This window comes from Mesocricetus auratus, unplaced genomic scaffold (genome assembly GCF_017639785.1).
Source record: "Mesocricetus auratus isolate SY011 unplaced genomic scaffold, BCM_Maur_2.0 Super-Scaffold_100021, whole genome shotgun sequence".
Classification (NCBI taxonomy): Eukaryota; Metazoa; Chordata; class Mammalia; order Rodentia; family Cricetidae; genus Mesocricetus; species Mesocricetus auratus.
In genome coordinates, this window is record NW_024429202.1 from 20,319,288 (window position 1) to 20,334,835 (window position 15,548).

At 37.1% G+C, this 15,548-nt stretch overlaps 1 long non-coding RNA gene across 1 annotated transcript in view; it reads right to left on the bottom strand.

The window, feature by feature from the left end:
• Nucleotides 1-1,398: 1,398 nt before the first annotated feature.
• The window catches only part of LOC121133321, a 106,962-nt gene continuing 92,812 nt past the window's right edge, over nt 1,399-15,548 (bottom strand). The window contains exons 2-3 of the long non-coding RNA XR_005870152.1: nt 6,841-6,906; nt 1,399-6,075 (exon numbers count right to left, since the gene is read on the bottom strand). This is a non-coding gene — a long non-coding RNA (uncharacterized LOC121133321). The remainder of the gene's footprint in view (nt 6,076-6,840; nt 6,907-15,548) is intronic.

The window sequence follows — 15,548 nt, forward strand, 5'->3', positions numbered from 1 at the left end:
ACCAAAAGCTTTATCTACTTTGCTTCTCCCCAGTCTAAGAATGACATTCATGCTACCATTCAGAGCATTACTGATATCAATAGGATAGGGCACTTCAGCAAAAGCACAAACATAAAATTATCAAAATATCACCACATCATTAAAAGTTACATGACATCCTTAGCCATCTGGGAAATGCAAATCAAAACAACTCTGAGATACCATCTCACTCCTGTCAGAATGGCTCAAATCAAAAACATCAATGACAATTTATGCTGGAGAGGTTGTGGAGAAAAGGGAACACTTCTCCACTGCTAGTGGAAGTGCCAACTTGTACAGTCACTTTGGAAATCAATATGGAGATTCCACAGATAAATGGGAATAAACCTACCACAAGACCCAGCAACTCCACTCTTAGGCATATAATCCAAAAGATGCCGATTCATACAACAAGGATGACTGTTCCATTATGTTCATAGCAGCCAGAACTTAGAGGCAACCTAGATGCCCCTCAACCGAGAGTGGATAGAGAAAATGTGGTACGTTTACACAATGGAGTACTATTCAGCAGAAAAAAAAGAAGAATGGAATCCTGAAATTTGCAGGCAAATGGATGACACTAGAAGAAACCATCCTGAGTGAGGTAACCCAGTCACAAAAAGAGAAACATGGCATGTACTCTCTCATATACGGATTTTTGACATAGATCTAGGGAGTGCCAGTCTACAATCCCATGGCCAGAGATTCTGGGAAGCAGAACCTTTATTCAATGGCAGATGGAAACAGAGGCAGACTCCCATGGCTATGCACTGAGCTGAACTCAAGAAATCCAGTGACAGAGAGAGAGGACTGATGAGCAAAGGGGTTAAGACTGGGCTGGTTTAACCCCCAGAAACAACTGATCTGACAGGGGTTAGCTCTAGAATCCCAGACTGGTGGTTGGGAATCCAGCATGGGACTGATCAAGAACCCCTGAATGTGGGTATCAGTGAGGAGGCCTAGGTAATCTATTGAGCCTTGGGTAGTAGATCATTATTTATCCCAGGTATACAAATGGACTTTGGGCTCCCATCCAACAATGAGAGATGTGCTTTCATCCTGGACTCTTGGGGGAGGGTCTAGGTCCTGCCCTGGATGAAATGACCGACTATGGACACCTCCATTGAGGGCCTCATCCTCCCTGGGGAATGAGGGGATATTGGGAAGGTTGGTGGGAGGGCACGGGAGGAGGGGAGGGAAAGGAAGAGGGACCTGGAATTGACATGTGAAACAACCTTGTTTCTAATTTAAATTTAAAAATAAAATAAAAAAGTTAAATAATTTATATGATATGAAGAAAAATCAAATTTTCCATTAAGACACAATAAAATGTTAATATTAAGTCTAGTGTGACCTCAAAAAAATTGCCATAAATTTATGTTGAGTGATTTAAGTCAGTGTATTATATTTACAAAAAAAAGTTTGAAAAGGTAATAAATCTTAATAAAAGGAGGAAAAAATATATTTCCTGATCGTAGGGTTTCTGAAATCACATTACATGAATGAAAATACAAGGGTGTGTATAGAATAAAATGCCACTACTTCAAGGTAAAATTGTTGTCAACTTTCCAATTTTTGCATCCTGTGAGACACAGCTCTCTAGAATTTGTAGAAACCAGTGAGTGTTCTGCAAAGGAGATCAATGCACACACAACTATTTTGTTTCCACTCTAACCACATATTGGAAAATGAAATGAAATCATCAACATCTTTTGCAATATTATATAGCAAGATATGTATATCATCAATAAAGACAGCCAAAGATTGCAGAGAAATATTACAGATGTGACTAATGCAAATATTGTAATGTTACCATGCCTTGTGTGTTAGAAGACACCATTATTTAAAGAGGGTGATTGAGACAGAATCCCACCAACTGGGGTTTTATATATTTATATATACATAAATATATATTTAGTATTTATATCTCAATTTATAAAGCTGGAATATTCAAGATCATGTTGCTGACAAATTCAAAGTCATGTGAAGTGATGCTTTAAAAAGGCTACTCCTTTGCTCAGAGAGAGGGAAAGAGAGAGAGAGAGAGAGAGAGAGAGAGAGAGAGAGAGAGAGAGAGAGAGAGAGAGACTCTGAGACTCTACTCTTCTGTTTTCAGATCACTTTTTGTTGGAGGCTCATTTTCATGATCTTGTCTCAACCTCAGTTACATAGGAATCATCTTCTAATACTGTGATATCAGTGCTTAGCATTTTCACATGTGCATGTATAAATATTATGGGGATATAGTCTATAATGTGAATAATTTAATCTAAGTTGCACTATACCTAAAGTGAAATGACAAATTCCTATTGTTTTTAATAAATTATTATGGTGATAGTAAAATTCATTTTACTGTCAAGTACGTGGGACAATAACCATTAGCAAAATAACTTGTAAAACTTGCTTGCACACATCAGTGCCTGGTAACTTGTAACTCCATAGAGCCCTCTACCCTAAGGAATTGGTGAAATCTGTTGTCCCAGATGCTCTCTAGGGGCTGTTCTTCTGAAACTCATATAGGATTAGTGGTGTCCAGGAAGCTCAAGAGTCAGCCTCAAATTACTGTGCTTGCATAAAAAAGCAGTTAAATACCAAGTTAAACCATACACTCTCAATGTAATTTCATAAGATGAGTGGCCCAATGAAGTAATTTATAGTCATTCATCTTTTAAAACATTATTGACCTAACATGATTTTTCCAGAATGATTGATTTATGACTGAAATCATTCACCTAAGTGTAGCAATAATTGTATAGTAGATTCAATGATCAGAATCTTGAATCTACTACATTCAAGAAAGTAGTTAAAACTAATCTTATATCATAATCATACTGTTTTTTAAACAAAGGCATTTGTGAATGAGGGCACTTGGTCTCTGAATTTCTTCACAGCTTCAAATGACAATTAGATAGTTTTAAAACACAAAATTCAAAATAATTTTTAAATTCAAAGCATTGGTTTCTCTATTTCTTTTTTCTTAATGATTTCTTCTTACATTCAGCAAGATTTTATCAAATAAGTTCTGAGTCACTTGTATTTAATAGCCTATGATTACAAAGAAAAAAATATCTATGAGCTCAGTATCTCTGTGTTTTGAAAGTGTTAAAAGAATTTATACCCTGTCTGTGTTGTTGAATGTCTCCACAGAACAGGAAAAGCAGACCATCAATAACATTTCTGAAGTTGTACATCCTCTAGACCAAGTTTGTGTTTCTACTTTGGCATGCTGCTGCTGAATATTAAAAGTGAGCTTATTTTTTTATAAGTTCTAAGATGAATTATTCTGCTTGAGCAGGCCAAGCTGTTCTAAATAGCCTACTGCTGACAGTGCTTAACTAAAGTCAACAAAGAGAAGATAAGGCTTACTGGGATTGTTTGTTGAAATATTAATACCAATTCCAGCTGTAAAAATGATAAATACTTTAATAAAGATAGCCTGTTCCTTACCAAATTTGCAGTGCTCTTTATTCTATCTGGGCAAGAATATTCCCATCAGACAGATTTAATCTCACAAAAGATATGGATTACTAAAATGTGGCTATCTTACAAACGCCCCTAAAGCTTTTTAAAATAAGCAGCCAAAGTATGTTCACTACATTTCATATCCTTTAAAACCACCCTTATCTTTTCCTAATTAGTTTCTTTCAGGGGAAACATTCATTTGATCTAAGATGTTATTTCAAATCTCTACAAAATGTGTGTCTGTACATCTGTACTGTGTAGTCCCATTGTTTTCTCTCTTTGGAGTTTTGTTTTCCCTTTGTGTATGTAGCTAGGATCCATTTTCTTATCTGTGAAGCACATTCATATGAACTTGCTGAAGTCAGACAAAGCTATACATTTATGGATTTCAAGGGCAAATTTTTGAGGTCAACTTTGCCAGTAGGAATGTTAGGTGTTAATTTGTTGCCAAAGACACTCTGTGACATGTACTGTATATAACTCTTAATTATAAAGGTTTTACATGAACTTGCTGAAGTCAGACAAAGCTATACATTTATGGATTTCAAGGGCAAATTTTTGAGGTCAACTTTGCCAGTGGGAATGTTAGGTGTTAATTTGTTGCCAAAGACACTCTGTGACATGTACTGTATATAACTCTTAATTATAAAGGTTTTACATGGGGCCAGTACCAGTTCAGTTTCATAAGCTTTTTATGGGACATGGCACATCAAATCTGCCAAGCACAGGGACATCTGGAAACAGAGTAGTGGGTATTGAGTACTTGTTAAAGAAATATTATTCAGTATAAGTGAGTGATAAGTATAGGTAACAAAGAAATCCATGCACAGAAACATGGAAATTGTCTATATATGGATGGATATTCTTATATACACATTAACCTTACAAAGCCAGCTGTCAATATCTGTGCCATCATTCTAATGAATACATTCATTTCTAAGATACATTTACGTTAAACAAACCATTTACTATTTTTATGATGACAAAAACAATAGTACATTGAATACTTGCTACACATGCCTGAATATTCAAACATTATTTACAGTTCTTTAGTGTTATACAAATTCTAATTCGTTTTAATAATAAAAAGCAAGAGTCAGATATCAGGGTAAATGCTGAACGATCAAAGAGACAAGGAGTCAGCCACTAGTTGTTACCATTAGTGAATCCTCAGACCATATAGGGCAATCCTGTCCCTAGAAATACGCAGACCGAATGGTCCAAGCTCCTGTCTCCTGCCTTATATTCCTCTCCCCACCCAGCCATATCACTCCAGTCTCCACTTCCCTAGTTCGGGGACTAAAGGCATGTTATCCATATGCTGTGATCAAAGGTATGAGCTCTGTTTCTCTTTTAGACGGATTCAATTTCATGTAGGCCAGGTTGGCTTTGAACTCACAGAGACCTGTCTGTCTCTGTTTCCTGAGTGCTGGGATAAAAGGCATATGTTACCACTGCCTGGCTTCCATGGTTAACTACTGGCTTACCTCCCAACTCTGATCTTCACGCAAGCTTTACTTATTAAAGCACAAAGTATCGTCACACTTTAGCTAGTAACAAACTATGAAATTCTGTATACCAAACATTTTCTTATGAAATGTGGGATTTCATGGGAACATGGAAAGGAACAGAGTCAAACTTGTTGGAGCTAAAGGAGCTGAACATAAATGGAAGCTGAAAACATAGGTATTTGGAGGACAATCTAAAACATTTATTGTATTCTATGGAAGCTGAAAACATAGGTATTTGGAGGACAATCTAAAACATTTATTGTATTCTTTAATAGTTACTTTATATTAATATGATTAAAAATTGAGAAACATGTTTAACCTTAGTGACATACTTCCTCTGGCAAGGCTAAACCTGTTAAAGATTGTATAATCTCCTGAGACAGCACCACAAACTGGTGATCAAGTCTTCAAATATATGAGCCTGTGGAGGACATTCTTACTAAAGCAACATTTCACTCCCTGATTCCCAAAGGCCAATGGCAATCTTATGCTGCAAGCTGAATTTATTTACTAATGTTTAGATTATGTCATGAAAAAAATGTGGATATATATGTATGTATTCTTATGGAAGACTATAAGTATACACTTGCTGGTATGTGTGTGTACATATTAATTTATATTGATAGACATTTACATTAATATATAGTCATAAAACTCACTCATTTGAATGTAAAAGATAAATTTACATTTATGTGCATTTCTGTTTATAATGAAATTGGAGTGCTCAGGCAATTACAAATTGTATACCTTTGTCTCCCTGCTATCAAAGTTCAAGACCATCATAGAAAAATGGGTTGGAAATATTGCAATATTCACAGATCTGGAAGGACAAGAGTGAAGGTGTCTTCTGCATATGATAGGACCACTGCCTTCATGATGTCACAGCAGCTGCAGTTGTCTGTACAAAAACTTCACAAGATCAAGCCATCTATCTTTCTAACTTAGAATGGAAAGTGGCTCCTGAGCCCAGTCTGATACCCTAGGACCTATGGAGAGTTCATGGCTTCTAGGGGAGGAAGAGTCAGTTTTCTGACTCAGGTGTGGTCCCTCGTAGGTCAGCTCTGCTCCAGTGGCTCTTCAAGACCTATGAACAGATAGGCAGCACAAATTGGAATTGAACCCAGTGGATTAAATTTAAAAAAGAAAAAAAAAAGACAGAAGCTGGAGGGCAGTGGAGAGTTTAACTGTGGGTATGGGACTAGTTTAAGAGATGAGTGGGAGGTAGGTATGATCAAAATACATTACATGAAATTCTTGAGGAATTTATGAAAAATAATATAGCAGGACAGAATTAAATGTTATCCAGGTAGTGTCAGGCATAGGCTCCCTCTTGTGGCAAGGCCTCAAGTGGGACCATTCACTGGTTGGCCACTCCCACAAGCTCTGCGCCACCATTACATCAGCACATCTTGCAGCAGTACAGAGGGTAGGTCAAATATTTTGTAGTTGGGTTGATGTCCCAGTCCCACTGCTAGGAGCATTGTTGGTTATAAGAAAAAAAATTAGTAGTTTGGATTGTCTGTCCCCCAAGTACTAGGAGAGAGTTACTAGGTCACTCTTGTAGGTCTGAGACTATGTCAACTGCATTGGGCTTCCATATAAGTCACCAAATATCCCCCAATTCTAATTGTGTCTTCCATTACTCTCTCACACTACCTGTCTGACCCGTCCTGTTTCCATTCTTAACCACTATCAGTCCGAAGCAAAAAATCTATTCTGTTTCCCTTTCCCAGGGAGATCCATGCATTCCTCCTTGGGTCTTCTTTGTTACCTAGCCTCCGTGGGTCTGTGGATCATAGCATGGTTATCCTTTACTTTACAGTATATCCACTTATAAAAGAATACATACCACGTTTGTCTTTTTGGGTCTGGGTTCTCTCACTCAGTATAATCTCTTCTAGTTTCATGCATTTGCCTGCAAAATATCATGATGTCATAGTTGTTAACAGCTTAGTAATGCTTCATTATGCAACTGTGCTACATTTTCTTCATATGTTCTTCATATGAGACATCTAGTGGTCTTTTTTTTTTGTTTTGTTTTTTGTTTTTTTTATTAGTTTTTTTTCAATGAACACGGTCTATCGAATGTCCTAGTGGTAGGATGGAGAAAACTTGGGTATATGTCCAAAAGTGGTATAGTTGTGTCTTGAGATAGTTTGATTTCCCGATTTTCTTAGGAACTGCCGTATTGATTTCCACATTGGCTGTATATGTTTGCACTTCCAGGAGCAATGAAGGAATGTTTCCCTCGCCCCACATTCTTTCCAGAATGAGCTGTCAATTTTGTGTGTGTGTGTGTGTGTGTGTGTGTGTGTGTGTGTGTGTGTGTGTTTTATCTTAGCCATTCTCACAGGGTTAAGATTGTATCTGGAAGGAATTTTGATTTGTATTTCCCGGAAGGCTAAAGATGGTGAGCCTTTGTTAGTGTTTTTTTATTTAAATAAGTTTTTTATTTATATTACATACTGATCACAGTTTCCCCTCCCTCCTCTCCTCCTAGTGGCCCCATCTGCCTACCCCTCATGTTTTCCATATACCCCCAGGCCTTCCACTCTTCCTCAGTCTCTATTCAGAAAGGGGCAGACCTCTCAGGGTCTTGAACAAAGCATGCCACATCAAGTTGAGACAAGACTGAACTTCTCCCTTTAAATATTTCTTACCCCTTTGAGATTCTGCTATTGAAAATTCTGTTTAGATACATGTCCAATTTTTTATAAATCAAATTATTTGGTTTGTTGATGTTTCATTTAATGAGTTCTTTATATATTGTGCATATTAGCTCTCTGTTGGATGTGGAATTGATGAAGATCTTGTCCAATTGTGTAGACTACTGTTTTGTACTATTGCAGTATCAATTGCCTTACAGAAGCTTTTCCTTTTCATGAGGTCCTATTTAAAAAGTGTTGGTCTCAGTGCCTGTGCTATTAGTATTCTGTTAAGAAAGTTGTCTCCTGTGGAAATGTGTTCAATGCTATTTCCTGTTCTCTCTTCCATTAAGTGGACGGCCAGGAACCAGAGGTAGGACAGACTAACAAAAACAAAAAAAGTCAATAAAGTCAGTGAAATAATTCCTAATGATCTTCTGCTATACATATACATTGGTGCCTAGCCCAGACATCATCAGGGAGTTATCAATTACCAGTTGATGGGAGCAGATGCAGAGACCCACAGACATACTGTTAGGAGCCAGGAGCAAACCTGTAGAGGAGGGGGAAGGAAAGGATTGCAAGAACCCTAGGATCCTTAAATGAGAACATGACCCACAGTATCAAGTAAGCAGGCTTATAGGCTCTCACAGAGAATGAAGTAATAAATACATACCCTATATGACTCTGAACAGGAATCTGCGCATATATTTTATGGTTGTATATCTTGGTGTTCTCATGTGGTTCTCAACAGTTGGAGTACGGGTGTCTCTGACTCTTATGCCTGCCCTTGGAACTGTTTTCATCCTACTTGGTTTCCATGTCCTGCCTTGAAATGAGTGTTAGTGCCTAGTCTTACTGTAACTGATAGCACTATGTTCAGTGGATGTGCTTGGGAGACATGCTCCTCTTTGAAGGATGAGGCTTCCATGTGGAGAGAGGTGAGATAGGTGGAAGGACAGGAGGAGTTGAGGGAAAGGAAACTGCAGTTAGGATGCAATGTATGAACAAAGAGTAAAATAAACAAACAAATAAATGCCAGAAATTTATTGTCAAAAAAGAACTAAAGCATAGCCGAATGAAAAGAGTCATAAATTTATTAATTCACTGAAAACACAAAGGAAATTATTATAAATTTCACTGTAACTAGTGCTGTCATTCATTATTTCAAAACTATGTGATTTTTTGTGGGATTGAGGGGATGGCTCAACAGTTAAAAGTACTCTCAGTTCTTCCAGAGGACTTGTATTCAATTGCCAGCACCCATATGGTGGCTCACAATGGACTGAGGCTTCCTATTCAGAAGATCCAGTTTTTTCCTTGTGGCTCCATGAGCACTAGCCATGTGAGAGTTGCGTGAATATGCATGAAAGCAAAGACCCATACGCATAAAACTAAAATGAAAATGTCCTTGTTGTGCCAGTTGTGAATGAAAAACAATGCATCCAGTAGTTCCTAAAAGAAATAGGCTCGCTAATAGTTTTTCTTACGCTTAGCAATTCTGCATTTGACATGTCTCCAAATTCTAATGTCCATAAAATACCGATAGACTTAATATATGATTCACTGGTTATATTTCTGTCTACTGAGAAACTGTGAGCATACTCTGCATATAAACTAGGATATGAACTGTATGCTCTCATCTGACACACTTTCTTTTTTTTCAAAACTGACTTATTTATCTTTTGTTTTTTCCTTTTATATTTAAATTAGAAACATGTATGATTCAAATGTCAATCCCAGATACCCCCTTCTCCCTCCCAGCCCCAGTCCCACCCACAACCCCCAGCCCAATCCCCACATCTTTCCCCGGGGGGGGTGAGGCCCTTGTTGGGGGGGATCTCCAGAGTCTGTCATTTCATCCAGGGCAGGACCTAGGACCTTCCCCATGTGTCCAGGCTGAGAGATCATCCTTCCATGTAGAATCGGCTGCTAAAGTTCATTTGTATGCCATGGTGAACATTAATCTAGGTCCCAGAGATTTCTGAGACCCCCTCACTGACACTACATTCATGGAGTTTGGATCAGTCCCCTGTTGGTCTCTTAGCCATCAGTCTGGTGTTCAAGAGCTCCCCCTTGTCCAGTCAGCTGTCTTTGTGGGTTTAACCAGCACGGTTTTGACCCCTTTCCTCATAACTCCTCCATCTCTGTCACTGGATTCCAGGGGGTCAGTACAGTGTTTAGCTATGGGTATCTGTCTCTGCTTCCATCAGTCACTGGATGTAGGTTCTAGGATGTCATATAAGGAAGTCATCAAGATTATCATTAGGTAGGGGATATTAATGTAGTCTCTCCTCTATTACTTAATGTTTTAGTTGGAGTTATCCTTGCAGATCTCTGGAAATCTCACTGGTGTCAGCTCTCTCCTCAAAACTATAATGACTCCAACTATTTTGGTATCTCTCATCCTGGTCTCCTCTATTCTTACCCCGACTCAACCTTCCTGTTCTCCCATGTCTTCTTCTACCCTCCTCTTATCCCCCTCTCTTTTTCCTGGAGCACTGGTTTTCAACCTAACTAATGCCAGGATCCTATAATACAGTTCCTCATGTTGCTGTGACCCCCAACCATAACCTTAGTTTTGTTGCTACTTCATTACTGTAATTGTGCTAATTTGATGAATTGTAATGTGATTATATGTAATTTCCAATGGTCTTAGGCAACACAGGTGAAAAAGTTGCTCAACCTCTCAGTTGAGTCAACCTAAGGTTGAGAATCGCTGCTCTGGAGTCTTGGTGAAGTCTCTTTTCTACCTTTCCTTTCTCTTTACACTGGAAGTGAGCTTGATTTATTGGGGACTCACTGTGATGTGATGCTTTACTTAAGTTTCAAGTAATAGCCCTAGGTTAGTAATGTGACAATCTAGGAAGTGATTTAGGAAGCAGAAAATCTGTTTTCAAGTTTAACTCACACTGTAGTTGAGTGAAGTCAGTTTGTTTGTTTAAGCAGAAGGGGGAAAAAACTACAGAGCCCAGAAGAGGCAGGAATAAGGATAGATACTGATTTTCTCCTTCCAACTGTGTGTGCTGAGACCATATCATATATCTGTTCATAGACATTCTCAATAATGACTGCTTAATAGTATGAAGGTTTAAATCAGAATGGCTCGAATATTCAAATGCTTAGTTGGCAAGGTGTGGCATGCTTTGAGAACGATGAGAAGATGTGGGTTTGTTTGAGTAGGTTTGGCCTTGTTGGAGGAAGTGTGTCACTGGGGGTGGGCTTTGAGGTTTTAAAAGCTCTGCTTGAGGATCATGTTGTACCTCTCAGCTACTTCTCCAGCTCCATGTCTGTTTGCTGCCATGCTCTCTGCCATGATGATAATGGACTAAGTCTTTGAAACTGTAAGTAAATCCACAATTAACTTCTTTCTTTTATAATGTTTGCTTTAATCATTGTGTGTCTTCACAGCAATAGAATAGTGACCAAGACAATTAGCTATCATAACTGACATTGTAAAGAAATGACCCCTAAATCCAAACAGCACTATTAATTGTTCACATTTCAGTTATTTGCCTCTTGTTATTGACTACATGAGACAATATTTTGACACAATGTTTGCATATTGCATTTTATAACAAGCATCTTGAAGAATATTGATAACATCATTTATTCTGAGATGAAGTAATTCTGAATTTGAACTATATGAATGCTTTGTATGAATCTACTGTGTTATCAAATGAGCAAGTTCTAAAGGCTTTCAACTTTATGCATTAGATCTAGGCTGCCACTAAGGATGATGGTAAGAATTCCCTCACAAAAAAGCTTGTTAAGCACTATTACTGGCTGAACTGAAAAAAAGTAAGACTGAAAATGATTGATACTTCCGAATTTTACATGGTTTTTGGAATATGCTGAACTATTAGAAGAATTTTTAAAATCTTCAGAAATGTAAGCCTAATTTGCTAGATTACTTTTTAGATTATTTTTAAAAATAAATTAGCCTTTTAACTGATGTGGTTCAGAGAAGCTTGGTGACTTGTCCACAATTCTGTAGTTATTTAGTGATGGCATATATATTCCTTGTTTCACAGACAATGGCTGTGACTTTTTGAATGATTAGACTTCAAAACCATTTCTATGACAAAAGATATAATGGGAACATGGGGATAGATTTAAGCTAGTAGAAGGCTTGACTAGGCTAATAATAGTATAGCTCCCAGTTTTTTCTGAACAATTTGTTATGGAATGATAGAATTTATTAAGACTTGCTAATAAATATTCTTTAACTTTGTCTGTCTTACTTTTGATTTCCCCACTGCTTTGGTTTGAATTAATAAAATCTTTTCATCCATATTAGTACTACAATGAGCATAAATCTACTCAATAGGATAGAATTCATTAATTTTAAAGTGGATTAGAGTCACTTTAGTCACTATGGCCTGGAAATAATTCATAACTGTCAGACAATTAGGATAAAACATGATCTACCATCAAGATATGCTCTATGTACAGAGAAATGCTTAAAATTCATCCCACCACCACTATACTGCTTAACATACAGGCATTAATTCATTAATATATAGAATGCCAAATTTATATTATTATCCATATTTCCGTGCATTCATCAGTACATGTAGTTGTGCTTTAAAATATATCTGCTTTGGAGAAAAAAAAGATGCCATATTTCACAAAAAGTAGGATTTGTCAAATTAGAGTGTGGTATTATTTCAGCAAGCGTATTTCTATCCTGTTCTTAGCTCTGTATTTTTGGAAGATTTATTTCTTCAGTGATGATTAGGTTGAAATAGTAATATCCCTACAGAAAATGCAGGGAAGTGTATTAGCTTATGTAAGGTGTAAGTATGACAGCAAATTGACTGCTTGAAGGAATTCCACTTCAGAGTCTTTATCACATAGGAAAAAAGATGCAGTATAGTTATGAGGTGATCAAACCAGTGTTTCACTTATATCTGTACTCTCTTTATATTCTCTTAATTGCTTCATAACATACCTAATTTTAGATATATAATAATAGCATATTGTAGTAAATATTTCTGAACTGTGAGGAGATTAGCATCATTTTTCATATTTGAAATTATATTTGGATGTAGAATTAACCATATTTTATATACTGTGGTGTGTTTTAATTCCATGTATTTCACCCCAATGAAATCAAAATATCTTTCTTCTAGTAAGAAATAAGGTAGAGTAGGATGCCGTATCTATGGGAGACACTGAAATAAAATAATTTGAATAATGTCTAAAATGTGTAAATGAACCATGTCCTATAAAAGGTGTTGTTCAATATTTCTGAAAGAAAATTAAAAGACAGATTCATTTGGTTTTAAAATTAGCAACTCCAAATTATTGTTGCTTATGTTCTCACAAAAATTTAGGTTAGCGTATTCTCATTAGATTGAATGAAACACACATATCACTTAAAATGAAAGTTAAAGAAAAAAATAAAAGACTGAAAATTCAATAAGGATGGTGAGTTAAAATGCAATAATCACAAGAAGATATATTTTGGGTATTAAAATTATGCATTTCACAAGCTAAAGTAATACCAAATTTTGTCATTTAGCTTGGAATTAAATATCTCTAAGTGCTTTCATTTCCCTTGCTTTGTTTACAACATAATACATGGAAATTGGAATATAGTGTATGATGTATGTATATGTAAATAAATGTCTATAAACACAAGTTTGTAAATCACATATATATCGATACATATGATTAAACTAATTCTAACTGTAAGATATCCATGCTTCAGTTGCCCTGCTTCTTACTAGGTCTGAAAAAAGAACTTAACTAAAAAAAATGGGAGAAATAAAATTTCATTTGTATTAGGTTTATGTGGTAACTTGATTGTGTTGGGGAAGTCTTATGCCAATAAAGCACTGTCTGGCCAATAGGGAATCTAGATAGGAGGGGCTAGGAGTCCAGGAGGATTCTGGGTAGGAGAAAGACGAGAGAGTCGACATGTAACCGGCATGGGGTAGGAAACCCGGAACTATTCTCCGGTAAGAGACATACTTAGATTAACAATTATGGGGTAATTACTTAAAGCAGAGCTAGCCAGTAAGAGACAAGCAAGGCCAACAGCTTCATAATTAATATAGCCTCCTGTGTGTTTATTTGGGACTCATGCGGATCTAGAACCAGGCTGGCGCGGCAGAGCCCAGGCGACTGGCGGGGGATAAACCAAAGCAGTTAGCAAAGAAAAAGCTTCTCTTAACAGATTGGACCATCAGTTGTGACAAATATTATTCTAAAGGTTCTCCGAGAAAGTTTTTGAGTGAATAGCCTCATACTGACTCCTTCAGTTGTGTGCCCTCCTTCCAATCAGAAGTTGACTCATGAATAAGTGAGTTTCTCTGGCCTGATTGACCTCTGGCATTGGCCTCTTCTTGTCTGTGTGCAAGATGGACATGTCAGTTCTTCTTGGGTCATGAGGCTGCTTACTTGGAACAAGAATTTATGCTGTTTCTGCTTTTGAGTCTGCAGTCAGCCTAGTGACTTTCTTATAAGGTCTCATCATTAATGAAGAGACATGCTGGTGTGTTTTCATACACCTTGCATATACTTCATTTTCCACAATGAAATATTACAGAATGCTCATGTCTCTTATGGGTTTAGGGCGAGGAAAGGAATGTGCAGAACTTAGCCACCATGTACTTTGTGAATGGCAAGTGGCAGATCTGTCCTAATTCTTTTCAAACTGGAATGGTTCTGAAGGTGAAAATGTGACCCATGAGTAAACCAGTAAACACAATCTGTAAAGTTGGTACACAAATTCTTCACTACGGCACCAAATTCATTTGCTCCCATAAATGGCTTTGAAAACAGCTACTGACAAGACTGGGTAAAACATGGGAGTGTTTCTGTAGAATTATTAGGGGAGACTCCTTGAAAAAATTAAGGGAAACAACTGTGGTTACTGATTCTATGTTCACAGTGTCCTTGTTTTACACTCCAAAATAGGTCCTTACAGAATATTTATTCACCTAAGCTTTACAAATAAACTAAGAAGAATTTGACATTAATCTTCAGTTTTTATGCACTTGTGTTTCATGAAAGTTGCCAAGAAAAAAAGATGCATATTTACCAAGAACATCCAAACGTAATATGCCATACCTAAAATTTATTAAAATAAGCACAGATATAGGTAGTACATAGTAATGTGCATATTCAATAAAAAGTCAATGCAAGGGTCATTAGAATGAAGAGTCATATGAAAAGGAAATGATATGTTGTATTTCTTGGATTATTGCTGTGATCAAACACCTGAGAAGGAGCAACTTAAGGAAAGAGAAATTCATGTGACTCACAATTTAGGAAAGTATAGAGCCAATCATGTCAGGGTAGCATTGATGACAGGAGCATGGGACAACTGATCACATCGTATCTACAGTCAGGAAACAGCATACAAGTCCTAAAATTTGTTCTCTCAGAGACACACTTCTTTCATTGAGAGTGTCCACTTCCTAAGATATTTACACAAGCTAAGGACATTAGCTTATGGATGACAGTTTACATTGAAACCACAGCAGAAGGAATCAAAATGAAAGGAAATGACAGCTCATACCTTAGGTTTAGTGACTAGAAGCAATTTCTCACATGAAGTTTTTGAGAAAATGTTCCTCAGGGAAAATAAACTGTAAGGAGATGGAAGAGGATGCAGAAAGGAAATTGAGACTGATGTAGTTTCTGGATATTGAACTAAGGAGTGTAGTTTAACATCTCCATGAAGTAGGGAGGTTGGTCAAGTAAGCAAAGTCTTAGTAATTGGCTTGAGGAGAAATCAATGTAAAGGAGCTAAGTTTTCTTAGCTCTGGATGGTTTCCGGCAGCAAATGAAAATCACAGCGAGGAGAGTGGGACTGTGATTGGATTACATTGCAAAGAGCATGTACTTGGCCTGATGACAAGTATTCCTACTTTAAACAGATGATCTGTGTGAAGTACCA